At 40.5% G+C, this 21,108-nt stretch overlaps 1 protein-coding gene across 4 annotated transcripts in view; it reads right to left on the reverse strand.

Annotated features, from left to right (window-relative positions):
• The window catches only part of sh3pxd2aa (SH3 and PX domains 2Aa), a 227,897-nt gene that overhangs the window by 164,810 nt on the left and 41,979 nt on the right, over positions 1-21,108 (reverse strand). The window lies entirely within an intron of this gene.

Raw genomic sequence — 21,108 nt, forward strand, 5'->3', positions numbered from 1 at the left:
TTTCTGTTGATACGAGAAATGCACTGAAAAGAGTTGCTTGCAAAAAAAATACACAAGTTCCACCACGCAAAAAAGAGCTATATCTCAAAATACAAAAATGTTGCAGCATTAAAAACTTCATATAACAACACAGTGAATTATATTTTTTATTTTTAGCTTTTGCAAACAAAAGGTGTCAGGTGTCTTAACCAGGTCAGCTGTTAAACCTACATGAAGACTATGAATTAGTGCTGCACAGTATACTGAAATTTTCTGTATTTTCAGAACTTTTTATTCAAAACAGTTGCTGATGTTTGCAAACATTCATTGGTCAAATATGGCTCTGGTTCAAGAGACTGGTAGAGTATTAAAGGTCACATATTTTACCCTTTAACAACAAGTTTATATTGGTCTCAGAGGTCCCCAAACATGCCTGTGAAGTTTGGTGCTGAAAAAAAACACTCCAGTGTTGGATTTTTGGATGTCTAAAAATCCCCTCTGTTTCAGCTCTGCTCAGAACGAGCTGTTTCTGTGTCTGTGACTTTAAATGCTAATAAGCTGTCTGACTACTCCACCCCTGACCAATCCCCTCCCAGGAAATGGATGTGGCTTAATGGATGTGGTTCTCCAGAGAGGAAGGCTAACCAAAAGGGCTAACCAAACCTGGAGGCGGTGCTAACTCCTCACATGACATCATGAAGGAAAAATCTGAGAACGGCTTGTTTCAGCACACATTTTCTGAAAGGAGGAGAAAGGAGGGGGGGTTTCTGATTCTTGGGGGGGGTTGTGGACAGGCCAGGGGCACATATTTTAGCAGGAAAAGGCTGAAAAAGTATATTTTGCGCGATATGTGACCTTAAGCAGGCTGGGAGAATTCCAAAGTTTTATGTAGATCTCCACAAGATGGCGGTGTGAGCAAGGAAGGCAGTGTCAACACTGGAGTAGCTGGCTCCAGTCATTCATTCAGTTTAACACAGTGCAAGCCTCTGCCACCAGAGGAAGCATGACAGCAACTAACAGCAACAGCAACAACAGTAGTGAGTAATACCTCCATGTGCAAAGGTTAACAAACCATGGAGCTACTCTAAACCACAGAGCTGATGCTAAAGTTGCATGCTAAAGGTGCTACAAACATTCATAACAGCACACGCTTACAACATCACAAGATACCTAAGCAACAAACACACAGACCTGTCCAAGGAGAACTAAACATGTTAGCTTAGCACAGAAGCTTGCTGGCTGCCAGCTAGTAGGAAAATGATGGGTTGCTACTTATGTTAAATGCTAAACGTAGCATTAGAAAATACACACCACATTGCTTTAACCCCCATCCTCCAGACTTAAAAGCCTGACAGGTTTACAGGAACACATGAGCTCCAAAATGCTAAATTTATGATGCTAACGTTGTACTTTGTCTTGTTTAGGCACTTTAAAAAACCTTGCAACAGCACTAATAACTTACACTGCCTGGCCAAAAAAAAAAGTCGCCACCTGGATTTAACTAAGCAAATAGGTACGAGCCTCCTATTGGATATTTACTGCATGGGTGATTATCTTTCAGCTGGCAACAAGTTATTTAACCCCAGCTGATGCAATCAGTAACTTCTCATTTCTTAAACAACCATGTCGAAAGACACATCCTGTGGTCTTGGAAAAGATGTTAGTCTGTTTAAGAGGGGTCAAATCATTGGCATGCAACGAAGGCTTCAGTTTGCTAGGGAGCATAAAGATTGGACTCTGGAGGAATGGAAGAAGGTCATGTGGTCTGATGAGTCCAGATTTACCCTGTTCCAGAGTGATGGGCACATCAGGGTAAGAAGAGAGGCATGTGAAGTGACGCACCCATCATGCCTAGTGCCTACTGTACAAGCCTGTGGGGGAAGTGCTATGATCTGGGGTTGCTGCAGTTGGTCAGGTCTAGGTTCAGCAAATTTATGTGCCCAAAGAATGAAGTCAGCTGACTACCTGAATATACTGAATGACCAGGTTATTCCATCAATGGATTTTTTCTTCCCTAATGGCACGGGCATATTCCAGGATGACAATGCCAGGATTCATCGGGCTCAAATTGTGAAAGAGTGGTTCAGGGAGCATGAGACATCATTTTCACACATGGATTGGCAACCACAGAGTCCAGACCTTAACCCCATTGAGGATCTTTGGTGTTCATGTGCTGGAGAAGGCTTTGCGCAGTGGTCAGACTCTCCCTTCATCAACACAGGATCTTGGTGAAAAATGGAACACTGGATGGAAATAAATCTTGTGACATTGCAGAAGCTTATCGAAACAATCCCGGTGAATGCTGTAATCAAAGCTAAAGGCGGTCCAACGAAATACTGGAGTGTGTGACCTTTCTTTGGTGGCGACTTTTTTTTGGCCAGGCAGTGGATTTAACATGTCATTAAAGTGGCTCTACAGTGAGAGATTAAACAATCAAAAAGAAAAGTCACTCTCACTCTGTGAAGCTACCAGTGTCCAGAGTGAACACAAAGCCATGGATAAAAAAGGAAAATAGAAAGTGATTTGGTCACTGAAGCAACAACCCAGTTTAAAAGGCTTGCCCAGATTTACAGAAACTGTTTTATTCCCAAAATAATATTAGCATTGTGCAGGGCAGGTCTATAAAACAATGTTTTATGTACTAAATTCTATTAAATACAATGTTTATATAGAATTACACTTGGATCAAATAAAATCTACTTGTCATTAGTCTTGATGTACATGAAGTATTAAAGATATTTTTAAAAATGAACTTTGTGGACTCAAGTGAGTCACCTAGTTTTGCATAAGTGCACTCACTGTATAGAACGATTAATATATAGAGCACCAAATAAGTGATTACAGTTATAGAAGGAGTGAATCTAAAACAATTTTAATTGTATTTAATGTTGTTTTTAACTCTGTAGGTTTCTAATAAGCTGTCATTTCAAAAATGGGACCATCCCCTTGTCAAAACCCTTTGTCTGATCTATCTAAGGATCGGGACTTCAGTCAACCACAGTGAGAGCCATTTTCCACAAACAGGAAAAACTTGGAACAGTGGAGAACCTCCCTAGGATTGGCCAGCCTACCAAAATTACTCCAAGGCCACATCTCTGACCCATCCCAGAGGCCACAAAAGTACCTCCAAAAACATCTAAAGACCTGGAGGCCTCACTAGACTCATTCAAGGTCAGTGTTCATGATTCTACAATAAGAAAGGGACTGGGCAACAATGGCATCCATATGAGAGTTAAAAGGCTAAAACCACTGATGGCCAAAAAGAACAAAGGTTCATCTCACATTTGCCAAGAAAGATTTTGAAGATCCCTAGGACTTGGCTTAATTGATCGAACCATGAATTCTGCTCTCTACCAGAAAATCTTGAGGGAGAATATCGAGCCATCATTTTGTGACCTCAAACTCAAGTGCACTTGGGTTATGCAGAAGGACAATGATCCAAAACACACCAGCAAAAACAAAAGTTTTGGTGCAGTCAAGTCAAAGTCCAGACTTAAATCTGATTGAGATGTTATGGCCCGACCTTAAACGGGCCATGCATGCTTGAAAACCCTCCAATGTGGCTGAATTACAATAATTCTGCAAAGACAAGTTGGCCAAAATTCCTCCATAGCGATGTGAAAGACTCATTTCCAGTTAGCACAAATGCTTGCTTGCAGCTGCTGCCGCCAAGGGTGGCCGACCAGTCACTAGTTTTACGGAGCTATTGCTTTTCACATGGAGCCATGTAGGTTTGAAAATCAGCATTTAAAAACTGCATTTTGTATTTACACCTCTAATATCCACACGTTTAAGCATGATTGATAGCCTTGTGTGTCATCATAGTATATTCGAAACAGCTCTCAGAATAATATCATGGTCTTTTTTTCCCTAATAGTCCTTATTCTTTTATCTCTAAGAAAACGAGAATCAGAATCAATATGCGATATGAACTGGATTCCCCATGAGGCCAGAATCAATAAAATACCACTGGTAACCAACCTTATATGCAACTCACTTGAAGTATTTATGATATAGGAGGAAAAATTCCCCAATCCTCAACCCCCATAAGGAATGCTTTCCTTTATATTTCAGATAGGAAACATAAGATTTAATATTTTCCTTAAAAATGGAATGTGCAGCTTTCTGGGGTTAATACCCTTCATAAGCATTTAATCCCAAATCCACATGAGTCTCGCACATATATTGTAAAAATCACAGCCTGTCAACACGCCCCTGGTCCCAAAGGCTTGGAGCAGCGGTGGCTCCGTGAAGTGCGGGTTCATGGGAGTCAAACGAGCTCCGATTTATTCATAAAGCACAGCGACGCAAACACGGTGAAAAGAAGTGCTGACACTGGAGCTGAAAGTGCAAGAAAAAGAAAGAGAACGAGGGAGGATGGAGGGGAAGACAGGAACGTAGAGACGGAGCGGGAGAAGAGGAAGGCGCTAAGAGACGCAGCAGAGGTCATGGGGGTGTAGAGGATTGTGTCAGCCCTATTGTGTTTACCCAGTTTCACCCTTCAAATAAATCATTCAAGAGAGGGATTAGAGAGGAAATAAAGCAGAGGAGAGATGCAGAGGGTTCGCACACACTGTACAGCACTGCAGCAAACAGTTTCCTACAGTAATCAGAGACAGAGAGGAGGTAAAGTAGAATGTTTATGTGCTGCATGCGTAGGGGGAGGAAGTCCAGAAGTGAATATAAGTAAAGGACAGAAACGACAGTTATGTCTGCATCCCAGGGCTGGAAATACGCTGGTGGGACTTCAAGATATCAGCTACTTAGACATCCAAACTCAAATCCCCAGTGCCCTCCCATGACATGTCAGTCCACAGATCCAGTTCCTCCTGTCCATCTGTCAATCTGAATCCACCTCTGTATTGAACTCCTGTCTTTTTTCCTCTCCTCCTCCTTTTACCCAGTTCCACTTGGCTGGGCAGAGAGTCAGAGGACACCGACAGAGAATAAGAGAGAAAGTCATGGTCCAGGTTCTTTCCTCTTCATGCTGTTTGGAAGATTTCTTTTAAGCCTCCCAGTTTCTGCTGCAGCGACAAAACTCAGCAGACCCGGCTGTTTGTTTGGACCCCCCATCCACGCTGCAAGGGACCAAAAAAAATCCTGCTGATTTTACAATCCACCTTGAAAAATTTGGGGGAGAACAGGAACGCATTGATGATGGACCAGAAAACAAACATGTAGCAGAGAAGCAGTTTTCGATGCGACTGCAGCCTTCCTTAAAAAATAGACAAGGTGAGGTTGGGAAACATCCAAACCTGAGTATGGGGTTGTGTGTATAATCAGGATAATAATATCTGTTAGTCATGCATCAATGTTAATGTTAATGTTAAAAAATCTCCAGTCTTCTAAAGCAGTAGTTCCCTACCCTTTCACCTTTTCACCAATTTCACCTGCTGTCTGATAAAATCACAACAGAATGGGTCTTTATAAATGAGTTCTGACCAAAATACCTTAGTTTAAATAAACTTTACTGTAAGCAAGTTATCAAGCTTTAAGTTTAGATCCATAAATTTAATTTTGACAACCAGCAGACAAGGCCTCATGTTCTCCCTTACATCTGTGGTACGCCCCTGGGGTTGAGGGAGCAGACCCCAGGTTGGGAACCAATGTTCTACAGAAGCATATACCATCGCTTCCTATAGGATAAGTCTAGCTTGACATTATGGCTAAGAATCAAATACACAAACGCAGCATACCTGTAGTGCCTGTGACTCCCTCCACCCAGCCCTGCCAATGACAATTCAAAGGTGCTATCTGAGGGGGATCAGGCTGCAGACCAGTGTTAATTTTGTCGACTAAAACTCTGACTAAAAATGTTAATCGTGAGCCTTTTTTCCAAGAAAAAAACTAGACTAAGACTAACAAAAATAGATCTGTGATGACTGAAACTGATAAAAAGTATGTTTAGTTTTCATCAAGATGACTGAAATGTTGTTTTGGTTGGACATTCAAAATCCTTGATATTTCTCCACTGTGGATAAATCTGTCAAAAAACAATGCAGCTGTATCTCTTCTGCCTCTCAGCTGTAGAAAGCAGGGACCCCAGGTTTGGCAGGGTGCAGAGAACACACTACCATGATTTGGTACCAGATTTAGGCAAGAAAATAAATGCTTGTTGAAAAATGAAGTCAATGTGGAAGTGCAAAAAATTGCAATACAGTGAGTGTCCACTTGAGGCTGGCTACAGGAACAACGGAAGTCCCACCTGGACACACGTTCATTTTACACTAGAAATAAACTGGTTTACAGCCTGGTTCAAAGAACCAAACGTCTCTCATTAGCTAATGTCTTCATGTGCTCTCACTGTTCAGGGGTGAATTTTTTTTTACCATAATGGTTTAGATTATATTTAGGAAAAACCAGAATGCTAGCTAGCTGACAGAAAGTCGAGCTCAGTGGGCGGGCCATTAGGTTGATCCAAAGTTCGGTTGAGATTTCAATATGCAAGCCACCGCGGATTGGCTTCAAGAGCTGTTTGAGTCCGCCTGTTGCAAGCAGACGGCTGACTTCACACAGGCTTTGTCCGATTCTTTCTACAGTCTATGCCTAGGACTAAGCCATATGTTAGCTTTAGCTAGGTGAGGTAACGCAAACGTAAGTAATGCTAACACAGCTACATTAGCTATGTAGCTATGTTAGCTTTAGAAAACATAGCATAGGTTAAGGTAGCTAACATAGCTTTGTTAGCTCTAGCTAGTTAGCTATAAAGCTATTTTACATGAAGAAAATATAGGTTTAAGATGTGCAAAAATGAAAATAGTGTCAAAAGTCTTCAGCTAAGTTCCCGATGTAGCCTACACAGCTAAGCAGCTAAAGTAGCTTTGTAAGGTTTAGCCCATGCTACATTGACTATTTTCATGGAGGAGAAGCTTTTTTTGTTGACTGTTAAGTCAGCGCTATAAAATGTTGTGTAATTAAGTTTGGCAGGTCGGGTTTTTCTTTTACTTTTTAGTATCTTAACCCTCATCCTAACTGGAAGTTAAATGTATTTTTATTTTTCAAGTTTTATGATGTATTTCCAACCTGACAGAGACAGTTGTCTGCAAGAGTCTGAGAGCTGTGGTCTGGAGCCAGACTGTCTTGAAATACTTTGAACTTCCATTTCCCAGCATAAACTCTGGAGTTTGGTTATTCTTTAAGCTACAAAAACATGAAACATAGGATCTGATGTAGACTTTGCCCGATACCTTATGGAAAAGAACTTAAGAACTTATATCCCACTGGCCACAGGTAAATGTGAGTGTGTGGTCATGTGTGCATGAGCTGCAGGAACTGAAAGAACAACAGCATTCCTGAAGTTTATCGTGTCTGTTCTCCACTACAGTCCTATTCACAGAGCTGACTTTTTTGAATTTGCATTCTTCTCTAAGAGTGTAACACACTGAGTAAACCGCCCCTTCTTACACTACAGTTCCAGCCCAAACTGGCCCACTTGGATCAAGGTCAGCTCATTATTCAAACAGTCTCTGCCTGGTTCAGGCTTGTCCTAAAATACACACTTCCCCATCCCAGCTGACAGATTCCTGGCAAGAGGAAGCGTGCTTGCATCCCGCCAGGAATTGTGGGATCACAGGGAGGGAAAACAGTGAGAACAGGTGGGATGAAGTAGATCAGGTGATGGAGCCGGTGGCCATAACTGCTCCTTTACATGTAGGCGCACGTGCTGCATGCTGTACAGGAAACACTCAGCCTATTGTGAGTAATTTGGAAAACAGTGCAGGTGGTGATACTCTGTTCCCAGGATGTCGACTGAGAAAGAAAATAAATAATAAATATAAAAAAAAACACTCATGCCAAACCATTGCTCCACTTCCCAGACTTCACTTCACTGTCTCCTTGGTAACCAGCACAGAGAGAGTATGAAGAAGAGTTGTGAAGGGGTGTGATTGGATGATGCTGTGCAGCTCTGGACCACTGGTGTAAATGTTGGGAGTCAGGTAAAAAAAAAAAAAAAGAAAGGAGGAAGTGGTTCTTTCATCTGTTGTCAGAGTGTGTGTAGATAACTATGATGTAATGGGTCCAATTCAGCAAAGCTCTTACACATCACTCCTTCAGGGAGAGTAAGTTGTTGATTTTTACTCAGCATTCAAGCTGGCTCCTACACAGGACTACACTGCTCCATGTATGGGCATGAGATATAACGAAACCAAGAACTCAGCACTGTATGGGTCACAAATCACTCTCTTGGTGATGCCAAACACAACAGAATAGCTATTATTGTCAAACTATGACATTATATGGACATTATACTTGTTTTTGGTCACACTGCATGTCTGGGTAGAGGTTTTTGGGTTCAGAAATTTGGATCAAAACCAATAGAGCAGTCACATTCAAATTATTAATCCTGCTATCAAACCTGATGTGAATAGACCAGAGAATGGCAAAAATGAAACTTGCATGAACAAATTAAACAGAGAGAGACTAGGGTTGTCACAATACAATCTTAAGCTTTGATGCTATAGGTTGTTTGCAGTCACATAATCCCAATGATGTATGAATATCAGATGGAGGGCAAGAAGTAAAGAATACTGGTCAGGAATCAACTGCAAAAGAAGAATGTTAGTGCATTAGCTGGACCTACATGCTGCATTTTTCATCGAAAAATGTCGGCCTATATTGGGTATGATCCCTGTATTTTACAATAAAATGTTTTGTTTCCCTGGGTTGATCAATTTCCCTTGCCAGAAGGTGACTGATAAAACAAATCACTTAGTCCTGCAGACCTCTTACATGACTAGCCATATGAAGGAAAATGAAAGTCTTGAGAGTCTTGTACAGGGCTTAGAGGCATGCTTTTAACGGTAATGGAAACACTCAGATCAGGTTGGGTACGGCAGCAGATGGTTCGGTTCGGCTTTTTGCCGAATCAACCTGGGCCCTGTACTGCTCTGGCCTCCTGGTTTGGCTTGCACCAGGTCCATGCCCCATCTCTCCCAGCTGACCCCTTCACCATGCATGTGGCTGCCCCCAACGTCTGGACCAACCCACTATGTCCTACACACCTGGTGAGGTAGATCAGGCCCTGGAAAGTGCACCAGATGCCCATGAAAGTGCAGCTGCCGCTCATGTATCCCATTAGACACAAGCATATGAAAGAGAAGTTGTCACAAAGGAGCCAAGCCAGAACCTCTGGCCATCAGTGAGCGACCAGGCCAGGACCAAAAGACTCAGACTTTTGTCCAAATGCTCCAACACTGTGAGTGCCATACTGCCTTGCTCAGTGAGCACATCGCCACAATGCCCAGTCCAAGTCTCGAGTTGACCTAAGCCTCGAAGTCAGCAGGTTGATGGATAACACTGCCATGGTAGGTGAACTGCTCCACAACTACCACGCTTTCACCATTCACAGAAACAGATTTGATGGCAGCATCGAATGGGGCTTTTCCACCAAGACTTTTGGATACAAACCAAGATATACCGATTTACTTTCCATCACCAGTTTGATGACACCAGGCTATGCTCAGCCACGCCTAGAATGGTCCTGCTCTGAAGCAGGTCCCAAGTGCTCGCCCTCGCCTCCAAGTGTGCTGTGGTGACGTCACAGCAGTTTGTCATCATTCTGGGATGCCCCGCAGATGCACCAAACTTTAAAATACCTGCTGGATTACCAATAGAAGAATAAGAAACTTTGAAGTAAAAAAATGGGTGCTTGTTCGTTAGAACTATACTTACTGAAGAGCAGTTATCTAACGTCATCAACTCAAAATGTTACGTCATCAGCTCTAGACGCGCCCTGAAATGAGCAGCTCAGTTGATGTGGAAAATCCAATTCCCTGCCATGCCGAGTCAAACTAAGTAGAGCCAATGTAATGGAAAAGCCCCACCAGGCATCCCCAAAAGCCTGAATCATTGTTTTGACCAAGGAGATATGCATTACCAGCATTTGGGAACACTGAAATACTATTAACCAACAAACTTTATTGGTTAATATTTAGATCTAAGTATATAAGTTACAATATGACAATATATTTAACACATTCCATAGGACAAACTGGTACCAAACAAAGACATATCGGGTGCTTTTATGACTGGACTGTGTCAAATACTCTGGATCTCTAAAAGGAAACTGATTTTCAATGTCAACCATCGAGGCTGGATTGATATCTACTGTGGAAACCCAAGCAAGATCAGGGTTCAAAAAACTCTGTCAAACTTTAATGAACCTAATCAGACAGTGGAAATGGACCATACACAAGTGTTGTCTGGCTCTACTCCTCCAGGTTTTAGACAGAGGCTTTTAATCAACATCTGCCATCGTTTCTGACCTGTACAACACCACTTAATGGAGGTTTTCTATGTTGACATCCTCGGTAGGCCAGTATCCTTATGCCCAAGTGGCAATTTCCTTTTCAAAATAAGTGCAACTAGCAAATAAGTGTTGCAAATTTTGTCACCTTTCAGCCTGTAGATCTTCTACTGTTAACTAATAACTACTCATACAGTTTGTGTGATGGCTATCTTGTGTCTTCTGCATTTGTTTAGCAAAAGACTGACCCAAACCAGTAGGCACATGCTCGGACGAGTGCCTCTTCACCATTTCCCAGGAGGCTGACTTCTCTCTGCCTCTTCATCTATTTCCAATATTGACTAAAATTCACACTGAAAAAACATTTCCAGTATGGCGACTGCTGTCATTTGGCCTCAAAACTGCTTCAGAAACTAGAGTGTGATGTCACTGACACTTCAGCCATGTTTAATGCAGTCTAGACATGTACAACATTTTTTTCTCATACCTATTATCCATTGCATAAGCAGGAAAATATGCAGAAATCAGTTCGTTTTTGGAAAAAAATTGTGATTTTCTGTGATTCGGATCATTCCAACTATTTCTTTGCCACCATGAAGGTTTAAAAGAACTTCTCCACCAATCTTTACATGGTGAACATTATACTCTCCGAACTGTAACATAAAGTATAATCAGTGAGGGCTCATTCATTTAAGTTTCAGCGAGAAAAACTTGAAACACACAGAGAGAGGAACAACTGAGCCGGCAGCAGCAGCGACTCCTTCTTCATATCATGCACATGTGCTAAGAATAGAACCTCCATATAAGGAACTGTGAGAGCCAGTTGGCATAAACTTGGAGGATGCCATTCATGTGCAGCAGATTGATGTCTTACTTCCTGTTGGTGGTCATGTAACTGGGAGGGTTTACCCTAGGCATCACAATAATGGAACAAAACGGGTTGGATATAAACACACACACACTTACACACAGATTCAAACTCTGGAAAGACTCATGACCCGAATGACAAGGCAGCCATGTGATCTTTTGCACCATTTTCACGGTAACATGCTGATAGTGAGCAGAGCAACTGAGCATGCTTGTTCTGGCTGGTCTCAGGGCATGACATGTCATTGCTCTTGCTGCTCCACTTGTGTCTGCTCCAAGCAAGTGTACAGTTAAGCATGAAGACAACACATTTCCTGTCCTGGTACTGTAAACATGTTGTTTCCTCTCACTTCTTCTCCCTATTCTTCTCCCTCTATTTGGAGACGAAGGAAATTTAGCATATTTTACTTTCTTCTTCTTCTTCTTCTTGACACCCAAACCTGAAAAGAGGACAGAAACTAATGGAGGGCATGAATCAAGCCTCAGCTTGCATTAGCAGCCAGCGGTATTCAGTTTCAGAGAGGCAGATGTCTGAGAGAGCTCCAGGGGAGGGAGGTTGTTCCTTTCCAGCCACAATCACTCACAGTTGTGCCTCTAAATATAAACTGGCACCCTGGCACCAAATCACTGCCAGAGGTTGGTCTATTATATTTGGATGCAATATGATACCCTGCATGCTTCTATGCAGGGAATGTATGTGGGAGTGGTGTCGGGGGGCTGGATTTGTCAAAAATCTGCTCCTGGGGATGTCAACAGTGTGTCAATTCATACCCACTCCCCGTGTTTCAATAAGACAACAGGTGTAGGGCTGTGGAAACTCCTGTCTGTCGTCTGTCGCTCACTCATCACTCCTCAGTGTCAGGCAGCAGAGCTGCTGTGGTCTTTGGAACAAGTCTCCAGGGATGAGCTTTGGCTGGGAAACACTCTAAGTGGAATCGGATCCCATTTTCTCCAGGGACCAAGGTGGAATTCCAGCTACTCTTAAAACCTGGAAGCAACTGTGGCCATATGAGTGATATGAATGAGATGATTCTGTCTGAATTATGGCTGGGAAATAAAGATTTTAGATGAAATCCCAATATGGCCCAATACAATTTTCAAATAAGAAAAACTGCAGCATTTCTTTGACCTCAAATGTGTCAAAATGCCAAGTTGATACTTTATTTTGCAGCTGCAGAGATGTTACACAGCAAAAGCTTGAGTCTTGATATCTCAGGGTTAAACATTTCTGAGTTGATTTAAACTCCCGAAGTGTAATTTCAACTCCAGTCTGAGTGAAATGGCCTTCAGTATTGAAGTTACCTGACAGTGTTGATCCACCAGTGTAAGTTAAACTCAGTAAGAGTCAACTGATCTAAGCTCCGCCCAGTGTGATTTTAAGGGGATGCCCTTGGACAGTGTTTGAATGTGTTTTGACAGGTGTGTTAGTTGTATTTTGGTGTTCCCTGTTGTACAGTGATCCCTGTTGAGTTTCTTTTGGTCATGTTTCTGGTGGGTTATTGTTGTAAGGCACATATGCACAATGAGTGAAGCTATCCACTGAGTTTAAGTTAACCCTGTGAATTTACGTGTTCCTAAAGGATGCCCAGAGCATATTCTTCATCAGCATGCATTGCCCTGCTATGAGGTTAACTCTGCTTTGTTCTTGCCAGAGATCCACCTTGCCACAGATTTTCAAGAGTTACTGCTGATCTGTCAAATTGTTAAATATTTAACACTTTTAAAAGTGTAGTTTAATTATATGTAGTGTGGATCAATATAGACACTCTAAGTGTTAGATTCAACTCTATATATGTTTTAATGACACTGTCAATTTGGCTGTGGAAGTTCTACCATTCATACAAATATTCAACTGTCAATTTTCTAGGGCAGTTAGCAAAAAAAAACCCTACCTTCCTTTTTCGAGTTCTTTCTTAATCAACATAAAAATAACACCAAAAAAACACCACTTCCTTTTAGAACAACAATTCATATCAGGTTTGCAATATGAGTCAAAATGATCACAATTTGACATAATTTCAATTTTTGTGCACCACGGAGAACAGTAAGCTTTTTTTTTTTTGTTTGTTTTTTTTTCGTTTTTTAAATTTATTTATTTATTTAAATAAAAACTCAGATATGATTGTGAGATATCACGTGAATCTATCACTCGTCACACATCAGTCACTTTGCTCAGGGAGCGTTTGGTGTGCAGATCCAGCTAGCAACAATGGATGAATATTTAAGTGTGTCCACTGCATCAAGTAATGCTAGGCCCAAATTAGAATATGATGACAGTTATCTCAAGTTTGGTACTTGAGAATAGCAATGGAAGACCGAAATGTGTTGTGTGTTACTTACTGTGTTTACAAATGAAGCCATGAAGCCCGCCAATCAATCATCTGTTAACACAGTGGTTCTCAACCTTTTCAGCCTGCGACCCCAAAAATAAAAGTGCCGGAGACTGGGGGCCCCCACTGTACCTAAAGGTGGTTTGAACACAGCCATGAACATTCAAGAATAGTTATGTGCAGACAAGGCTGTCCATAAAGGGGGATAAATGGGTGCCTCGCCAAACTAGGGGCCCATGGAGGTCAACAAAACCATGGTCCATTGTAAAGTTAAGCTGTGATATCTATATTTCATATCTAACCTGAAAAAATAACCACCCTTATCAAAGAAAAAATATCTTTTTGTAAATGTAAATGTAAATCCCCTTTGTTAAAAAAAAGCATAAAATTTGTTTAAAAATTGCTACAATGGGTAAATGGGTGAAATAAAATTTTAAAAGTAGACAAAATGGGTTAGAAGTGGCAAAATGGGCATTAATAGTGGTAAAAGGGAGTTAAATAGTGGCTAAAATGACTTTAAATTGGCAAAATGGTTGGAAATTTGGTGAAATGGGGTGAAAAATTGTTTTAAAAAATGGCAAAAAGGGGTAACTGAGAAAGAAGAAATAGGCAGAGATTGGCAGAAACTGGTAGCAAAAATGGGCATATCAAATGGTAAAATGTGGTTAAAATGGGAAAAATGGGTGTAAAAAGGGTTAATAGTAGCAATAATGGGTCAATACAGCTAACATTAAGCTTAAGTGGCAAGAATTGGTTTAGAAGGGGCAAAAACAGGCAGAAAAAAAGTGGTGGAAAGAGATGAAACATGACAAAAATAGGTGTTAAAATTTGTTAAAGTTGGTGGGAAAAATAAGGAAAATGGGTCAAAATTTGACAAAATTGGTGTAAAAGTATCAACAGTGTCATTTAAAAAATATTCTTAGTTTTTGAGGGCATCTGGAGACCCCCTCTAAGTGTCTCACCACCCCAAGGTTGTGACCCACTGTGTTAACAAAGCATGCAGAGTTCAAGGAAAAAACAAAAGATTTTTACAAACAAAAGGTGAGGAACACATCCATCAGACAACATGAACCAGACCACAACCTCAGAAAAACTACAAAGGGATTCTTATTTGGCTGCTCAAAGCATTGCAGAAAGTAAGAAGCCACACTCAAATAGACAAGAGCTTGTATTTAGGTTAAAGAGTTTAAAATACAGTGGCCTTGACTGCTCAGTTGTGCCAGTTTAACCTCTATAACATCAAGAGTTATTGAGGGTAGATGTGATATAACACAAAAAAATAAATCATAATTGATAAACCAACTTTAATTAACTTGGGATGCACCACTGCATTGGTTTAGTATTGGTATGAGCTGATATCAGTCATGTCAACAAACACTCCAATGATGAATAACCTGGCTTCTAGAGACACATTTTTCAGTCTGCACAGCCAAACACAGAACTAGTCAGAGAATTAAAGCACTGAGAGCTCTGTAGGCTTGGTTTGTGTCTGTTTTTGGAAAGTTTTGCAGGAGCAGGAGTAAAAATAGCTGTGCAAGCTGCTGATGAATGAATTCAGTTAAACTGCATTATTCAGTTTTATCAAAGCGCTCAGCCTGAAACAAATTTAAGACTCGTGAGCCACTTTGTCAGTTTTGTCAATCGTGTTAACTCTGTGGTGAAGCAAAGCATCGCCTGCTGAAGGAAAACCTTTACAAACAAGAATCCAGGTTCTACTGTTTCTTTCTCTGAATCTCCAGAGTTCAGCAGAGGTAATGGTGTTGATGTTTTGACATCTGTATGCTTTTCTCACACACAGTCATTAAATATACATTAATCAGAAAAATAAAACAGCAGAGGCTGCAAGACCGAGGAAGAAAAGATCGAATACAAGGAGAGCAGGTGTTTGCTTTTCCCCTCACATACAGATATTTACTGATATTAGTGAAGCCACAGCTTTTTTTCATTTTGTTTATAGCAGGGAATTTAAAGCTAAGTTACTATTTGATATTAAATTTAGATAACTGTCCTCTCTCCCTCATGTTCTCACTTCAAATGCAAATCAGCACAGCACCTTGTTCAGTTCCCTTAGCCTCTAAACATACTGAAGCATGAAAACATAATGTGGTAAGGCATGGAGGGATGAAGAAATGTACAAATGTGCACAAGTGGTACAAAGAAGCTCACAATTACAGACTAAAGGAATGAAAACAATCCACCATCCATCCACTCAAACTTTTGCCTATATCATTATTTTTCAGAACAGGTTTGACTTTTTCTATTTTTTACATCAGTCCAAGTCATTCAGATGAGTGATTGATGATTCAGAACTGCACCTGCTGCTCCCCTCTCACTCACTCATTCACTCACTCTCTCACCCTTCTCCCTCCTCTCTTGTTCTGAAACCTCACTCTGAATGCCATGATTTGCCCGTGCATTATACTGATATCAACCATGGAACATAACTCTCTCCAATTTGGCACAGCGCTATCACACCAGAGGTGGTGCTGTATGAAGCTCTCTGTCAGGATGGATGGATTCAGCGTGATTTTTCAAAGAGTGAAGGAATCATCTTCATTCTTTCTTCTCTTCACAGAAGGAAACAACTAATCTGTGTTAATAAGCAAAGTCTGAGTGCATGATGTTTTTGTACAGATCTGAAAAATCCCATTGGACAATGACAGACTCAGTGTTAAAAGACTCTGAGTTTGTTAGCTTGATGCTAACACATGAGTTGCTTTTCCTTGTTTGGATTTTGACAATACCGGTGCAAAATCTATACTTATTATACAGTGTCAGTGCCTAAATGGTGCCTGAAGTGATACTTTTGAGAGGAAAAAATGTTTGTTGAAAGTCAGCGGGAGTCCAGTCACTCGAATATTAAAAAGCAGAATGCTACAGGTGATGCTCACAAATATCCGGCAACTGAAAACTCTGTCTCCCATACAGTATTTCTTTACTTGTTTTTCTTTTTGTTTCTGTCTTTGTATTGTGTTTAGTGTTAGCACTGTTATGTTAAACAAAAACTATAAATAAAGTGTTAAAAAAAAAAAAGAAAAAAAGAAATTTCGTGGGAGAATAAAATCTGTTTGGTATCATAAATGATTTGTAGAAATATCTTTATAAGATGCCAGTCAAACATAGAATAAGAAAAGGAAGCCGGTGTAACTTAACACATAAATCACCCAAATTTCACATTGTTTCTTGCCTGTCATTGGTTGGCAGGGTATCAAAATGAAGATATCTGTGTTGTATTTGGTCCTGCAGGTATTGGATGTTGGTGCCAGTTTTCAATACTCATCCCTAACCAAATGTACTAGGAACTTTCAGTTCCAGGAACTTCTCTTCAAGGCATAAAACACTTCCTGTGGCCCATTATCTGCATTACTACAGGGGCCTGAAGCCCATCAGGCATCCAAACACAGAAAGACAAAGTAATAGTAATCAATATGATTATGAGACATCCGATACTTTACTAATAGTTCTAATATTTAACATATAAAATGCATTAGTCTTTTATTTTTTCATTGTCATTTAACCACTAATTAGGTAAAGGTTAAAGATGTAAGTCCATAACACTACAGTTGTGTCACCTGACATCGATGCCTTCTTCTTTTGTGAAAAATGGCTGTCAACGTCAGTATTTAGACATACCTCAGCCACCCCTTGGTGATACCCCATCCCAACCAGGCACCAGTAAAAGTAACACTACAAAGTGTTTTTTTGTTATTGTTGTTGTTGTTTTTTTAAATTGGGCAAAGTTTGAAAAAACAGGTGACATAAGTGCTATACAACACAAGACAAAGCATAAGAACATTGGTCATAAGATGATATAACAGTTGCATGAAATCGTATTTCAATAAATTCATGACTGTCAAAAATCACGACTGATAACATGATTTTTCATGTTACGACACTCCCTTCATGAGTTTATAAGGAAAAGAAACCTAAACATGTTAGCGCCATTTGTAATTGAACCAACTTAGTTTAACCCTTCATTTACTATTCAGTGTACTTGACCTTTCATTTTACAAACCCAAATTTAAAAAAAAGAGAGAGAGACACTATGTATTTCTTAAAGCTTGAAAAAAATAAATACGCTCTCAAAGGTTCCTTGCAGGATTTTAGCAAGCAGCAAAAGCCCCCCCCCCCCCTTATTTATTTTTTGTTTGTCTGTTTGTTTTTTGTGTATTAATTATTCATTTATTATTGATTGATTTATTATTTCAATTTAAAACTTACAGTACATACAGTAATTTGCAAGTCCTCTTCAACTGAAACTCAGTTTAATAAAGCACAAAGACAACACATTCAGTGGTCAGAATGACTTTCTTTTTTCTTTTTTGGAAACCTAAGAACATTAGAATTTGACACTTGCAACAGCTTCCAAATAAAGTTTTAAAAGAGGCAAAATTGGTAAATTTGTAGAATGCTAATAAACACCTGGATCATTCCACAGGTGAGGAGGTTAATTGGTGTAGCCATAATAATGTCTGTAGAATCCTTTGGGCTAAAGAGGAAAAGAAGCATCCAGATTATTCTCAATCAAAGTTCAAAAGCCAGCATCTGTGAAGGTGTATTCATGCCTATGGCACAGGTGACTGTGAAGGTACTATTAATACTGAAAGACACATACAGGTTCTGGAGCAGCATAAGCTTCCATACTGATGATGTCTTTCTCAGTGACATCCCAGAAAGACAATATCAAGCCACAGTCTGCATGAGTTACAACAGCATGGCTTCACAACAAGAAACTGAGGGTACTGGACTGGCCAGCATGTAGTCCAGAGATGCCTCCTACTAAAAGTGTAGGATACATTATGAAGTGAAAAACACAACAATGGAAACCTGTACAGTTCAGCAGCTAGACGCTAAGCAAGAATGGGTAAAAAATTCAACTTTCAATATTTCAACAATCACTGTCTTCAGTCCTTAGAAGCTTACAGAGTGTTGTTGGAAGAAAATGTGATGTAATACAGTGGTAATCCTGCTCATGTCCCAACTTTTCTGAAACAGGCATCAAATTCAGAATGTGTCCTATACTAAAAAAAAAAAAAAACAAAGTTAATCAGTGTTAACTTGAAGTATTTTTTCATTGTGCTGTATTCAGTTAAGTATAGGTTGATATGCAAATCACTGTGTTCCGTTTATGTTAACATTTTATACAATGTCCCAACTTTTTTGAAGTTGTAGTTGGTCATAGAAGTACCAGCGAAGTGTCTCTTCAGTATTTTTAGATCATTCACTGCCTCAGTAGCACCTCACCAAGAAACCAAACCTTTCTTTCACTCTCCAGAGCAGCCACAACCTCAAACCATGGAAAAGAGCACCGTCCTCTTCCACAGTTTGGGTTAAATAAGTAGGCCAGCCAACTTAAAGTTAGCACAGGCAAAGGCAAAGAGGAAGGACTCTCACCTGTGCCAGGGTTCAAAGCTAACAGAGCAGGGCAGCGCCTAATTTAGCCATGCTGACCGCCTGAGAGTTTCCATCCTGACAGCCAGGACAAACCCCCGGCACGGTGGCCAAACCACAGCCTTCTCCTAGAGGGGTGAATCGGGTGGCAGTGGCACTGTGAGTGTGTGTTCGATGCACTCCACGGCCCAGGCTTCGGAGGGCGTGGAAGGGAAATGAGAAGTGAGGTTTGGAATAAAACCATGAGTGGGCAGAGAGGAGTAAAGAAAGCTTCAAAGAGAAAGACTAAAAATACTGAAACAAAAGCTGCAGATATCAGAAAGATGAAAAAGTTTAGTTGAAATGAGCTGCTTTTCAACTTAATAAATGAAAGTGTGAGGTTTGGAGACTGAAGCTCTGTTTTAATGATCTAATAAAATGCTCAGATGACAACAAACACTTGGTTTCATTATTACTGTTTTTCAAATTTAAGTTCAGGCAGCACTGCTTTAAAAACAGGCAGGATTCTGTTCTGGACATCACCACATGGGTTCAGGAACACTTCCAGAATTCATTGTCTGTGTACACCATTTTGCCATGACTTTCACAAATGAAGCCCAGCATTAGTTCATGCAGGATATGGTAGTCATACGCCAAGCTGTGATCAGCTAATGGCCAGCTGATCCTGATAATCGCCTCCCAACTCCTACAGCCAATCACAGCTCTTTCTGTCAACACAGCAGTGTATTCAAATATGACGTACTTCTCACTGCTCCCTGCTTGCATTAATGCTGATGCACCACGCTGCTGCTGCTGCTGCTTCTGGCAAAGCTTAACCTCCTCCTCCCCAGCCTCCTCCTTCATAGTATAAAGCTTGTTACACTCAAGTACTGACATTCAGTTCTTTTGAACTAATTTTATTGCATGCAGGACGCATTGTCATTAATGTATCCATCCATATGGGGGTTTCTAGCCATGCGCTTCCTGGAAAAGAGACTTTAAAAAAAAAAAAAAAACTCGGAGGGTGATTGGATGAACGTCCTGTCTGTCACATCTTTACGGGCCTATCAGAGCAACAAAACACATGACGCCGTAGTCCCAAACGGAGGTGCGCAGCTACAGACAAGAAAACTCCATGGAGAGCTGCTTAACGTGAACCATGGCAACTGCAGACATGTCAGTACATGACTTTTGCTCTTTTTGAAAAGAAAACAACTCACTGCTGTTCTTTGTTCTTCTTTTAATGAAGAAATATCATCAAGTTCTGATAAAACTGGCAACTCTGCAGTGCCCGAAAGTATTGCCCCTTGTTGCTGATTGGTCTTGTCACTTCTATCCGAGCCCAAACAGTTAAGACGGGAGCTTTGCATGATGGATTCACCAGTAAAAAACAAAGAAACGGGCTAATCCATCTACTTTGCAAGGTTAACACAATGGTAAACATGGCCCTGTCCCTGCTTTTTTGAGATGTGTGGCTGCCATCAAATTAAAAATGAGCTAATATTTTTCATGAAATGTTGAAATGTCTCAATTTTGACATCTGATATGTTGTTTGTGTTTGATTCAGAATAAAATATGAATTTATGAGATTTAAAAATCATTACATTCTGTTATTATTTATCCTTATCACAGTGCCCCAACTCTTTTGGGATTTAGGTTGAATTTGTGTCATAACATTGGTGAGATGACACAGCCAAAGACTGCAATTCAAGAACAGAACAGAGGAAAAGTGAAACAGAACTACTGTTGTACTTTACTTTTCATAGAAAAGAATCAAACAGTCATAAATGTGCACACCGTCTGCCCAGGATAACAGCTGGCAGCACTAGTGCTCATAGTCTACATGAAATTCCTTTTTGTGCATTTTTTTAATGGATAAAATTAATTCCACGGGGGTTTCCCTCCAGAGGCTGAATGTCTCATTTTAAATGATACTATGGTCTACTCAAAGGTTTTAATTTTACGGTCTTTTATTCCTCCTCAGCTCCTTCTGTGTCTGTGGTATAAAACGTTATCTAACTGAGATGGGGAGAGGGCTGAGTGGGGTAAAACTAGGTCATCAACTAATAGAAAGACTGTCTGAGTAATACGCCAGTAATGCATCACACACACTAACAAATGAAGCACATGCATGCAAAACAGCTGAGCATAGAAACCCATAACAGAAGCCTGTAGCTCTGTAGGCTAATGCACTTGACCCTTAGAACGTGCAGGTCGTGTTGGATTAGCCAGGGAAACTAGCTCAGAAATCACCCATGGGGGGGTGTTATAGTGAGGGTGGGAGATGGGGAAGGCTTTCTGTGGAGAGACAGAGAC

The sequence above is a fragment of the Cheilinus undulatus genome, linkage group 4 (genome assembly GCF_018320785.1).
Source record: "Cheilinus undulatus linkage group 4, ASM1832078v1, whole genome shotgun sequence".
Classification (NCBI taxonomy): Eukaryota; Metazoa; Chordata; class Actinopteri; order Labriformes; family Labridae; genus Cheilinus; species Cheilinus undulatus.